Source organism: Galeopterus variegatus, unplaced genomic scaffold, assembly GCF_000696425.1.
Source record: "Galeopterus variegatus unplaced genomic scaffold, G_variegatus-3.0.2 Scaffold11090, whole genome shotgun sequence".
Taxonomy (NCBI): Eukaryota; Metazoa; Chordata; class Mammalia; order Dermoptera; family Cynocephalidae; genus Galeopterus; species Galeopterus variegatus.
In genome coordinates, this window is record NW_007737201.1 from 26132 (window position 1) to 35831 (window position 9700).

Genomic DNA, 9700 nt, shown 5'->3' on the forward strand with positions numbered 1-9700 from the left:
AAATCCAGGGAAGTCTGTGGTCTAATTCTGTCACCTTGGTGTCATCTATGGGCAGAGCAGGTTCTGGGGCAGAAGAGCTGCAGTGGCCCATGGCACTACCAGATGGAAAGAAAGCACACCTCTTTCCTTTTCACATCATTCAGGTCTAAGGTCATTACTCAGTGACCATGGCTTAGGCAGCTATGGGCTGAGCTTGGATGGGGACCCAGAGGGGTCCTGTGTCTATGAGTGGCTGCCCAGCAACCCCTCCCCACTTTTCACCAAGTATGCATGGAGCCCTGTGACATGCACGCCTTTGCCCAGTAAACTCCTCCTCACGCTTTGGTCTCGGCTCATTGGCTCATTGGTCACTTCCTCAGTAAAGCTCTCTCCTACTGCCACTCCTCAAGCCTTTGCTGTCCCCTGCGGTAGAACTATGTTCCTTTCCTTTCCAACATTTATGGGGGTTGTGGTTTTGTGTTTGTTGGTGTGACTCTGTGGTCAGCTTCTGTTGGCCCCAGTAGACCATCAGCTTTGGAGGACAGGGGCCATGCCTGCTTTTGCTTCCATTGTATCTCTAGCGAAGCTCCCAGCACACAGAAGAGGCTCAAGTATTTGTGGAACAGTTGAATAAATGAAGAAGCAAATGATTTTACTACCATGCCAGAAAACAAAGCTTAAAACCAGTCTGTTAAAACACAGCAAGACTGAAAAGAATAACACAAAGGAGTGGTCAAGGACTTGAGCTCCCAAGACCCTACCAGGATTCAAATCTCAGTTTTTAGCCATTAGTAGTAGTGGGACCTTAGGCAAATTACATAATGTGGCCTCGGTTTCTTTTCCTGTTATCTGAGGATAATGATGGAACCCACTTTATAGAGTTGTTGTGACGATGAATCACATGTAAAATAGTTGAAAAAGTGCCTGGCACAAAGTAAACACTCAACAAACATTGATAATTATCGTTCAAGGAGGGAAGGTTGGTAGGTGTGTGGAAGTTGAGAAAGTTCCAATAGAACTTGTATTTTTTTTTTTTCAGGTAAAAGGTGAGGTTATATGTGGGTGATCGGGTAGAGGATGAAGGAGATGGAGAAGGAGGCTTGAAACAGTTATTATGAGACTGGGAGAGGGAGCTGCAGGACCAAGTTGAAAGCCCAAATGGGGCTGAAGTCCATGAATTTGGTGCAGCATCAACCAGCGGAACTGAATTTCCCCAGCAGCTCTCAGCAGCCGGAGAGGAGGAGCAGGGAGAAGGGAGAGTTGGATTGATCCGGGACTGGGGTCTTGCAGGGTGGCAATCTCAGAATTAAAAGCAGTGCAGAGGTAGGATATTGGCAAGAAATGGAACCTGGTACATGTGAGAACTTAGTGTATGATAAAGGTGACATTTTAAATAAGAAAGTAAAAGATTGTGCAATAAATATAGTGGAACCATTGGGCAGCTCTTTTGAGAAAAGATAAAATTATATTTTGGCCTAATATACCAAAATAAGTTATTGATAGACTTGAAAGTGGAAGAGAATAAGAAAAGAAGGAAGAAAACAGACTATAGTCAACAATTTAAATGACTTTGGCATGGGGAAGGCCTTTCCACACACAACCACCAGTACAGAACTCATAAATAAAATGATCAACAGGACGAGAGAAAATCTAAAACCTCTGCATGAAAAAAAAAAAAAAAAACAACGATGAAAATTAATCCTTGGAGGGCAAACTGGAGAAAACACTTGCAACATGAATGAGCAAAAAATGACTTGTAGACTTGATATATAAAGTTTCCTTTCCAATCAGTCAGAGATGGAAGCACTAATAGTAAAATAGAAGGACATGCACAGGCACTCACTGAAGAAGAAACACAAATGGTTAATAAACCTGAAAAATCAAGAAATATTCATCAAAACTATCATTTCACGTCTTTGGAGAAAGGATAGAGTGCTCAATCAATAATGTCCAGAAAATTGGCCACACTTTTGAAAAAATTCAAATTAAATCCTTACCAATGTCACACATCGAAATAAACACAAGAAGAATTAAAGTTTAAATATAAATGAGAAAATTATAAAAGTGGAGGAGCAAAATGAACCTTGGAGATATTACGCTAAGTGAAATAAGCCATTCACGAAAAGACAAATGCTGCATGATTCCACTTGTCTGAGGTCCCTGGAGTAATCAAAATCATAGAGACAAGAAGTAGAAAGGTGTTTGCCGGGGAGTGGAGGGGGTGGCATAGGGAGTTATTGTTTAATGGGTACAGAGTGTCAGTTCTTAAGCTGAAAAGAGTTATATGATAACGGATGCACAACATTATGAATGTATTTAATGTCACTGAACTGGACACTTAAAAATGGTTAAGATGGTAAATTTTATATTATATGTATTTTATCACAATTTTAATAACTGGGAGAAAAAGGTGAAAACTATCCCAAGAACCAGGCCCAGCATCCCGGCCTCCACCAAAGGCTGAGAGGGTTCACTGGCCCCTATGAAGCCCGCTTCCCCATCCTGCGACCCCTTACACTCCTGCTCCCTGAACTCTCGCCCTCCAGAAGTGGGGAGCATCTCCACTCCTGCCTAGAAAAATTGGAGGAAAAAAGTTGAGATGGATAGAAAATTATGTTTTTATATTCTTGATATGTAGAAAACATTTCTTGATGTAACACCAAAGTTGACATGTTAACTACATAAAAATTTAAAACTTCTGTAAGGCAAAGAAATAAAAAATGTTTAAAGACAAACAGGGATAAAGTCTTCATTATGGAAGCAAGAGGCTAATAATATTATTACATAAAGAGCTCCTGAAAATTAATTATAAAAAAAGTTGAACACAGTGTCTGGTGTATAATATGCATTCAATAAAATAATCAAATGATATAAGCAGGCAATTTATATAAGACAAAATAAAAATAGTGGAAAGATGTTTGCTTACCCTTACTAATAATCAAAGAAATGAGAATTTAAACAATTAAACATTGTCACTTTCTACTTTCAAACCGACAAAAAATTTAAAAAGATTGAGAATACTAAATTTGGGTGAGAGTGTGGGAAACAGTCATTCTCATACTTTGGAAATGCGAGTGTAATTTGAAACATCCTTGCCGAGGGCAATTTGCCAATGTCTATCAAAAGCCTTAAAAATGTGCACACCATTTGACCAGCAATTATCTTCCTAGGAATTTATCCTAAGAAATTCATTATGTATGTGTGCATAGATTTGTTTACAGAGCTGCTCACAGCCTTATTTTAGGGCTAAGAGTTGTAAGCAACCTTAATGTCCAGTAGAAGGACGGGTTAAATAATTTTTGGCAGACCTACAGAAAGGAATATTAAACTACCATTTAAAAATAATGTAAAGAGCCCGGTGTCGGCGCTCCTAAAACGCTTCCCGCACCTTGACTCCCGCTGTCCGCGGTAGCCGGTTTGAGCTCTGTGTCCTGTGAACACGCCTTGCAAGCGACAGCGCCATGGGTCTGACTACAATTCCAGCGTACGAGTTGAATGGATTGCAGCAGTCGCCATTGCTGCTGGGGCAGCTGCAATTGGTTATCTAGCTTGCGTAAGATTTTATGTTAAAGATCATCGCAATCAATGATAAACCTTCACATCCAAAAAGACAACTCCAAGATAGTGCATGCTTTTGACATGGAGGATTTGGGAGATAAAGCTGTGTACTGCCATCGTTGGAGGTCCAGAAAGTCCCCATTCGGTGATGGCTCTCACACAACGAAGAGACTGGAGACAACGTGGGACCACCGATTATCAAGAAAAAAGAAACTTAAATGAACAGTTTTGATGCTGCATATCAATTTGTCACGATGTTACCTGATCGTTTAATTAGAATGACCGCCACTGTTGTCTAATTCACCTTCCCTGGGTTCTAGATATGATGCATTGCAAACTGCAGCTTTCACATGTGTGGCATTTGCCTTACTTGGTAAAACTTCGTGGTGCACATTTGTTCAAACCAAAAAAAAAAAAAAAGAAAAGAAAAGAAAAAGGAAAAACCAACCTCATGGGCTGTGGGTTATTTTGGTCTTGTCAGAATCCATTTCTCAAAATTTAAAATATTGACATTAGAATATAGTTGTATCTTGGATTTAACATATTAAATATTCTTAAAATCATGTATATGCAGATTGTACTTGTAAGTTCAAAAAAATTTATCACTTTTTCATCTTACTTAGTTAACCAAGAAAACAGAGTGTAACTGAACTACATTAATTTCTTGACACAATCTGGGAAAAACCTGTTATGACCTTGATTGACAGTGGTAATGACATTGAGAAAATATCGCTCCAGTGTTTTCACATTTTTCAGTCAAAGTGAACTATGAATGTTATTCTGCTTAGTTATCAGTGAGCCAGGTCAGTAATAAAGGGGGCAGTAACTTCTTTGTATTCCTCTTCATGGGTATGTAATTGATCATTAAAGGAACCAATTGTGGAAAACTAGATCAAAGTGATATTAGACTTAAAGTAGTCATAAAGGATGTCTTAAAGTGTAATGTTCCAGAATTCTGGCCCAAAGAGTGGCAAGCTCTTGAACTGAAGACATGGAAGGAATTGGAGCACATAGTATCAAGCCTCTTGACTGAAGAGCCTCACATTGATGACAGAAAATATCAAGCCTCTTGATTGAAGAGCCTCACATTCATGACAGAAATAGTAGTAATGAGGTTAAAGACATGGGAAGATTATTTTTCCCCCACTATGGCTAATCAAGCACATGGCTTATACTAGTAAGAAACTGCTTTGGAAAGAAAAATAAGAATTTCATCTTCTTTTAAATTATATGATCTTTTTCTTAAAAGTATGATTTTGAAGACAGGTGTTTATGTAATATTCTTCAAAGACTCAGACCAGAAACATTACATTTATTGTGATTCAGAAAAAAGAAAATGTGAAAATAAAAGAATTAGGAGCAATAAAAGAATTAAGACAGGAGTAGTTGATATATATTTTTTTAGAGATTAGGTTTTGGGATTTTATAGGTTAGAAGGAAAAATCATGACAATACATAATTTGGCAAGCAGATAATTTAAAATTGGTAAAACAGGTCAACACTCATTTCTTTTAGTACACTTGAGTTTTCAGTAGTGATCAATCACAAGTTTACACTCAGCAAACTCCAGTTACCTTGGAAGTCAAAGGAATCAATTCAACCTAACAGGAACGTTCCTATATTATGCTCATATATTATCACAGTTTTCTAAAAAATGCACAGCTTTGTGTATTACAGTAGTTAAAATTGATACCAAAATTGTGTACACTGGTTTAAAGAAGGCTGTGTTACTGACCTGGACATGTCTTTAAGGCACATGTTCAGCACAAAATCTAAAATCCTACAAACGCTGACTTTTCAGGTAAATTTTTTTTTATGCCTACACCCCCCTTTTTAAAAAAATAAGTATAAATGGGTCAGCAAAAGAAAGGATCATGCTTTTAATGGTTGTTTTAGGGAGAAATAAATCCATAAACTCAAAAGTTTCCAATAAAGGGACATCCTTTGAGCAGACTAAACTTTTTTTTGGAGGGGGGGTACCTAGACGGTTCAGAAAACATACTCTTTATTTTGAATTTGAAATTATAGTCATGGATTTTTATAAATAATTGGTAAGAAGGGCCTAGTAACAATTCTCAAAACTATTTTTCGAAGGTCTAGTATATGGGTGTGTCGGGGGTGAAATTGGAAATGATCAGGTGAAATACAGATCTCCTTGAGCATTTTGATAGTCCAGAATAATTAGGTAAGTGTATTTTCAAGGTTAGCTTGAAGTTTATTACATTCTTGTGGACTAGAATTCCTTTATGACATAAAAAACCTTTTCATATTATTTAGCCTAAAAAATAAATTGGGTGTGGTTAGTTACTATGTGCGATGTTCTTATACAAAAATCATTATGTGCAATTTCTATTAAATACCCCAAATCTTCTAACTGCCTTTTCATTCGAATGAGGTATCAGACAAGTGGACCTCCCACCTTTTTTTTCTCTATATCATTTATGTTTCAGTGATTTCTGAAGTAAGATCTTGTACTAGGTTGAGAAGTTTCTAATGTGAAGAATCCTGTTTTGCAGTGATTTAGTGTGACATTATCTGTTCAAGCAACAGATATTAGGCATCTACAGAAGGTATAATTGAGAATGAGACATTTTGGACAATTTGAAACTCACAATTCAGATGACATCATTTATGGCGTAGGTTATATAATTATGGTTGTTTATGATGTGGGGTTATTTTCCTTGACAAATTATAATAGCTACAACCATGTATATCAAGTATTTCTACTGCAAAGTAGGTAGAATTATTTGGTTTTACATTAGTTATGGAGGTTTTTGGTTGTGTTTTATTTTAAGGTAAATATTGACTAAGGTTCCTAATTAGCAGTGTATTTAGTTCCTGGGTATCTGTGAGGTTTTATTACTCTGCTAGTTGTCAGAAGCTGTGATTTTAATATTAATCAGACAAAACCACTCACTTCTCAGCCTTTTAAATTGAAGTGATTGGACTAAATGGGATTTTAGGCCATTGTTACCAAATTCTAGGCAAAGAAGAAATTTTCAGCTATCTTCATCTACGAAGAGGAAAAAAAAACGCTAGTAGGTTATTGACTCAAATTTGATTTTTATTATAAGATTATTCCAACTTTTATGGTATTGAAGCATCCTTTCTTTTACGAAATATTGTTGATAGTAGTATTAGTTGCTTTACATATCTTTAAGACAAAAAGTTGGCAGCCCTGAAAACAAAAATAATGATAATGTAAAAGAACATTTATTGACATGTGAAAAGATTCATGATGTACTTTTAAGTGGATAAAGTAAATTACAAAACAATATGTGTAATATTTAATGTAAAGAGTGGTTGGGGGGGCAGTCATTTTTAATTTCTTTTCGTGGTTTCTCTATATGTCCAGATTTTCTTCATAAGCAAATTCTGATTTATAATCAGAAGATATATAGTAAGTGCTACTGTAAGAATTACTATTGTTTGGAGACAAATCAAAAATGTGAGGATCACAATATCATATTCTTGACTATTCCAGTTCTCTCAGAACTTTCCAGCCTACAGGTACAAAGGGGGACACGTTATCAATAATCATTCCTGTTTCAATGTCTCTTGACCCATTTGCTGAGCCTCTCCTCCCGGCTCCTCAAAGCCTCTCCAAGTTCTTTCTGGGAGGAGGGAGAGGAGGGGATGACAGGTGTTCACCTTCCTGAGCTCCGTCCCTCTCCTTCGGGTCTGCTGCTGTGAAGCCACTTGAGGGCGCCTCCCCACTGTGACTGTGACACTATGACCAAAGGGACCTGCCCAGACAGGATACATATCCCAGGAGTGATCTCTTGGAGCTCCAAATAGCAAGCCTTTCTTGAGACCCCTGGTGTCCTCACACACTGAGCCTCTGCCAGAAGTGAGGAGCTGTCCCCCTGTCCAATTCTGGTAAAACTTGACACTTGAGCCCCATTATACCCAGAATCCTTACCCCCTCTGGAACCCTGCTCCCGCTCCTGCCTTCTGCACGTCTCTTGATGCGCCTCACACAAGAGTCCTGAGGTCCAATGCCATCCGAGCCTGCTGTTTCTGAGACCGTCTCATCTTCCCCGCTGCCTCCTAAAGATCCCTCCCTCCTCCTAGAGCCAGAAAAGATGGGGCTCAAGCACCAGGAAGAATCACATGATTAGTCTCTCCCAGCCTTAGCAGTGACAAAAGTTGATTGCATTCCTATTGTGTGCAGAGGAGGGACACTGGAAATGGAGATGAGCTCACACCCTGGACCTTCCACCCCAGCAGGGAGGGGTTCGTGGCACCTTCATCATCCCAGTAGGGAGAGAGATTTTACGGTGAATAGCCACGTTCTTAGCCTGAGATTCACCTGCTAATTGCATCTTCCAGTGTTGTCCAGGTTTTGCTGTGTGAAGCCTCCTTATTCCAAGGAAGCTGTGCACTCCTTAGGGTGGCCCCCAGGGCACATTGCTGCCGAAAGGTCTCAGTTTCCCCCGAGATCCCTGTTCCTGCACCAACTCTGCCAAGCACTGGAAGAGTGGAACCAAGACAGGGCATTGTGGGGCTCAGGACGGCAGGCTTGTCTGGCACCGAGAGCGCCCGCCACAGACATGCCCGCCAACGTGGTTTCCCTTTGTGCCTTGCATTCCTATTGTGTGCAGAGGAGGGACACTGGAAATGGAGATGAGCTCACACCCTGGACCTTCCACCCCAGCAGGGAGGGGTTTGTGGCACCTTCATCATCCCACTAGGGAGAGAGATTTTATGGTGAATAGCCACATTCTTAGCCTGAGATTCACCTGCTAATTGCATCTTCCAGTGTTGTCCAGGTTTTGCTGTGTGAAGCCTCCTTATTCCAAGGAAGCTGTGCACTCCTTAGGGTGGCCCCCAGGGCACATTGCTGCCGAAAGGTCTCAGTTTCCCCCGAGATCCCTGTTCCTGCACCAACTCTGCCAAGCACTGGAAGAGTGGAACCAAGACAGGGCATTGTGGGGCTCAGGACGGCAGGCTTGTCTGGCACCGAGAGCGCCCGCCACAGACATGCCCGCCGACGTGGTTTCCCTTTCTGCCACCGATGGAGAAACCTGTCCCAAGTCCGCGGCGGTGACGAGGCCTGGAGGGCAGGGCCTGGCTCTGCCTGGCGATGAATGCCCGAGGTATTCGGTAGTCCGGGAGACCAGGGAGGGACTGGGCAGAGGGCGGGGACCGTCTCCAGTCGGTGTTTAAGGGAATTTCCTATTGGCAGGGTGACCTCACGCTGACGGTGCCGGGGCGCGCCCGCCCCGGGGTTTAACTGAGCGACGCGCAGTGCCCTGTCCCCGGACGGGCCGCGGCCACCGCCCGCGGGTTCCTCGGAGGAGGGCGCAGGGAACCTCTTTACAGTCCTGCAGACTCCAAGCCTAGCTCTGGCACCGTCAGGCCTCGGTGCCCTCGGGTTAGGTTTTGGGGCCCTCCCGCGGGTTCCTGGGGAAACCTGGACCCCACCCCGTGTGGCTGTACAACTAGTCCCTTACTTCGAGCCCAAGTTCCGCAGACCCGCGTGATCCCGTCCCTCTGGGCAGGGTTATGCACAGGGGATGGAGGCAGAGTGGACTCTCGGTGCTAGAGAGTGCAGGGGGACAGGAAGGGTGGCGCGGCAGCGATAGCAGAGTCGGGCTTAAGGCAACCCCGACTAGGCCAGAGGGCGGAGCAGGCGCCTGCCTGGACGGTAGCGTCGGGGGACCCTGGGCGCGTGTCAGTAACCTCGGCTCGCTCCCTGACCTCGCCCTGGACTAGGCGGTTCCCCGAAACTCTGGACTCCGTGATCAGGACGCGCCCGGCGCGGAAACGTCCCCTGGAAGATTGGGGTCTGCGGCTGGGCCCCCTAGGCCAAGCCCGAGGGCAGGGTTGCGCGCTCTCCACGTGCGGCTTTGCCTGGCAGGCAGTCCTAGCGGAGGAGTCCGGGGCTTGGGCGGTGGAACCGTCCCTGGGAGTAGCGGGGAGGGGAGGGGACTCCTGGGAGAGGCGATCGCGTCTGACCTCAGCCCCCCGCCCGCTCTCTGCCACCGCCTGAGTGCAGATGGCGTGGGTAGGTGCGTGCGCCTCAGCGTGCAAGGGCCCAGGCCTGTGGAGCCAGTACCTCTCTCCTCCCCACCCCCTTCCCCAGTCCTCAGGCCTCAGGCCCCTTCCCAGAGCGATGGAGAAGGCCCCTAGGCACTAAGCATCGCGGGTGCCCTGAGCA

The 9700-nt window shown here is 43.2% G+C and overlaps 1 pseudogene; it reads left to right on the plus strand.

Moving 5' to 3' along the window:
* The first annotated feature begins 3430 nt into the window (after positions 1–3430).
* LOC103610403 lies at positions 3431–3755 on the plus strand (annotated as a pseudogene).
* The last annotated feature ends 5945 nt before the right edge of the window (positions 3756–9700 follow it).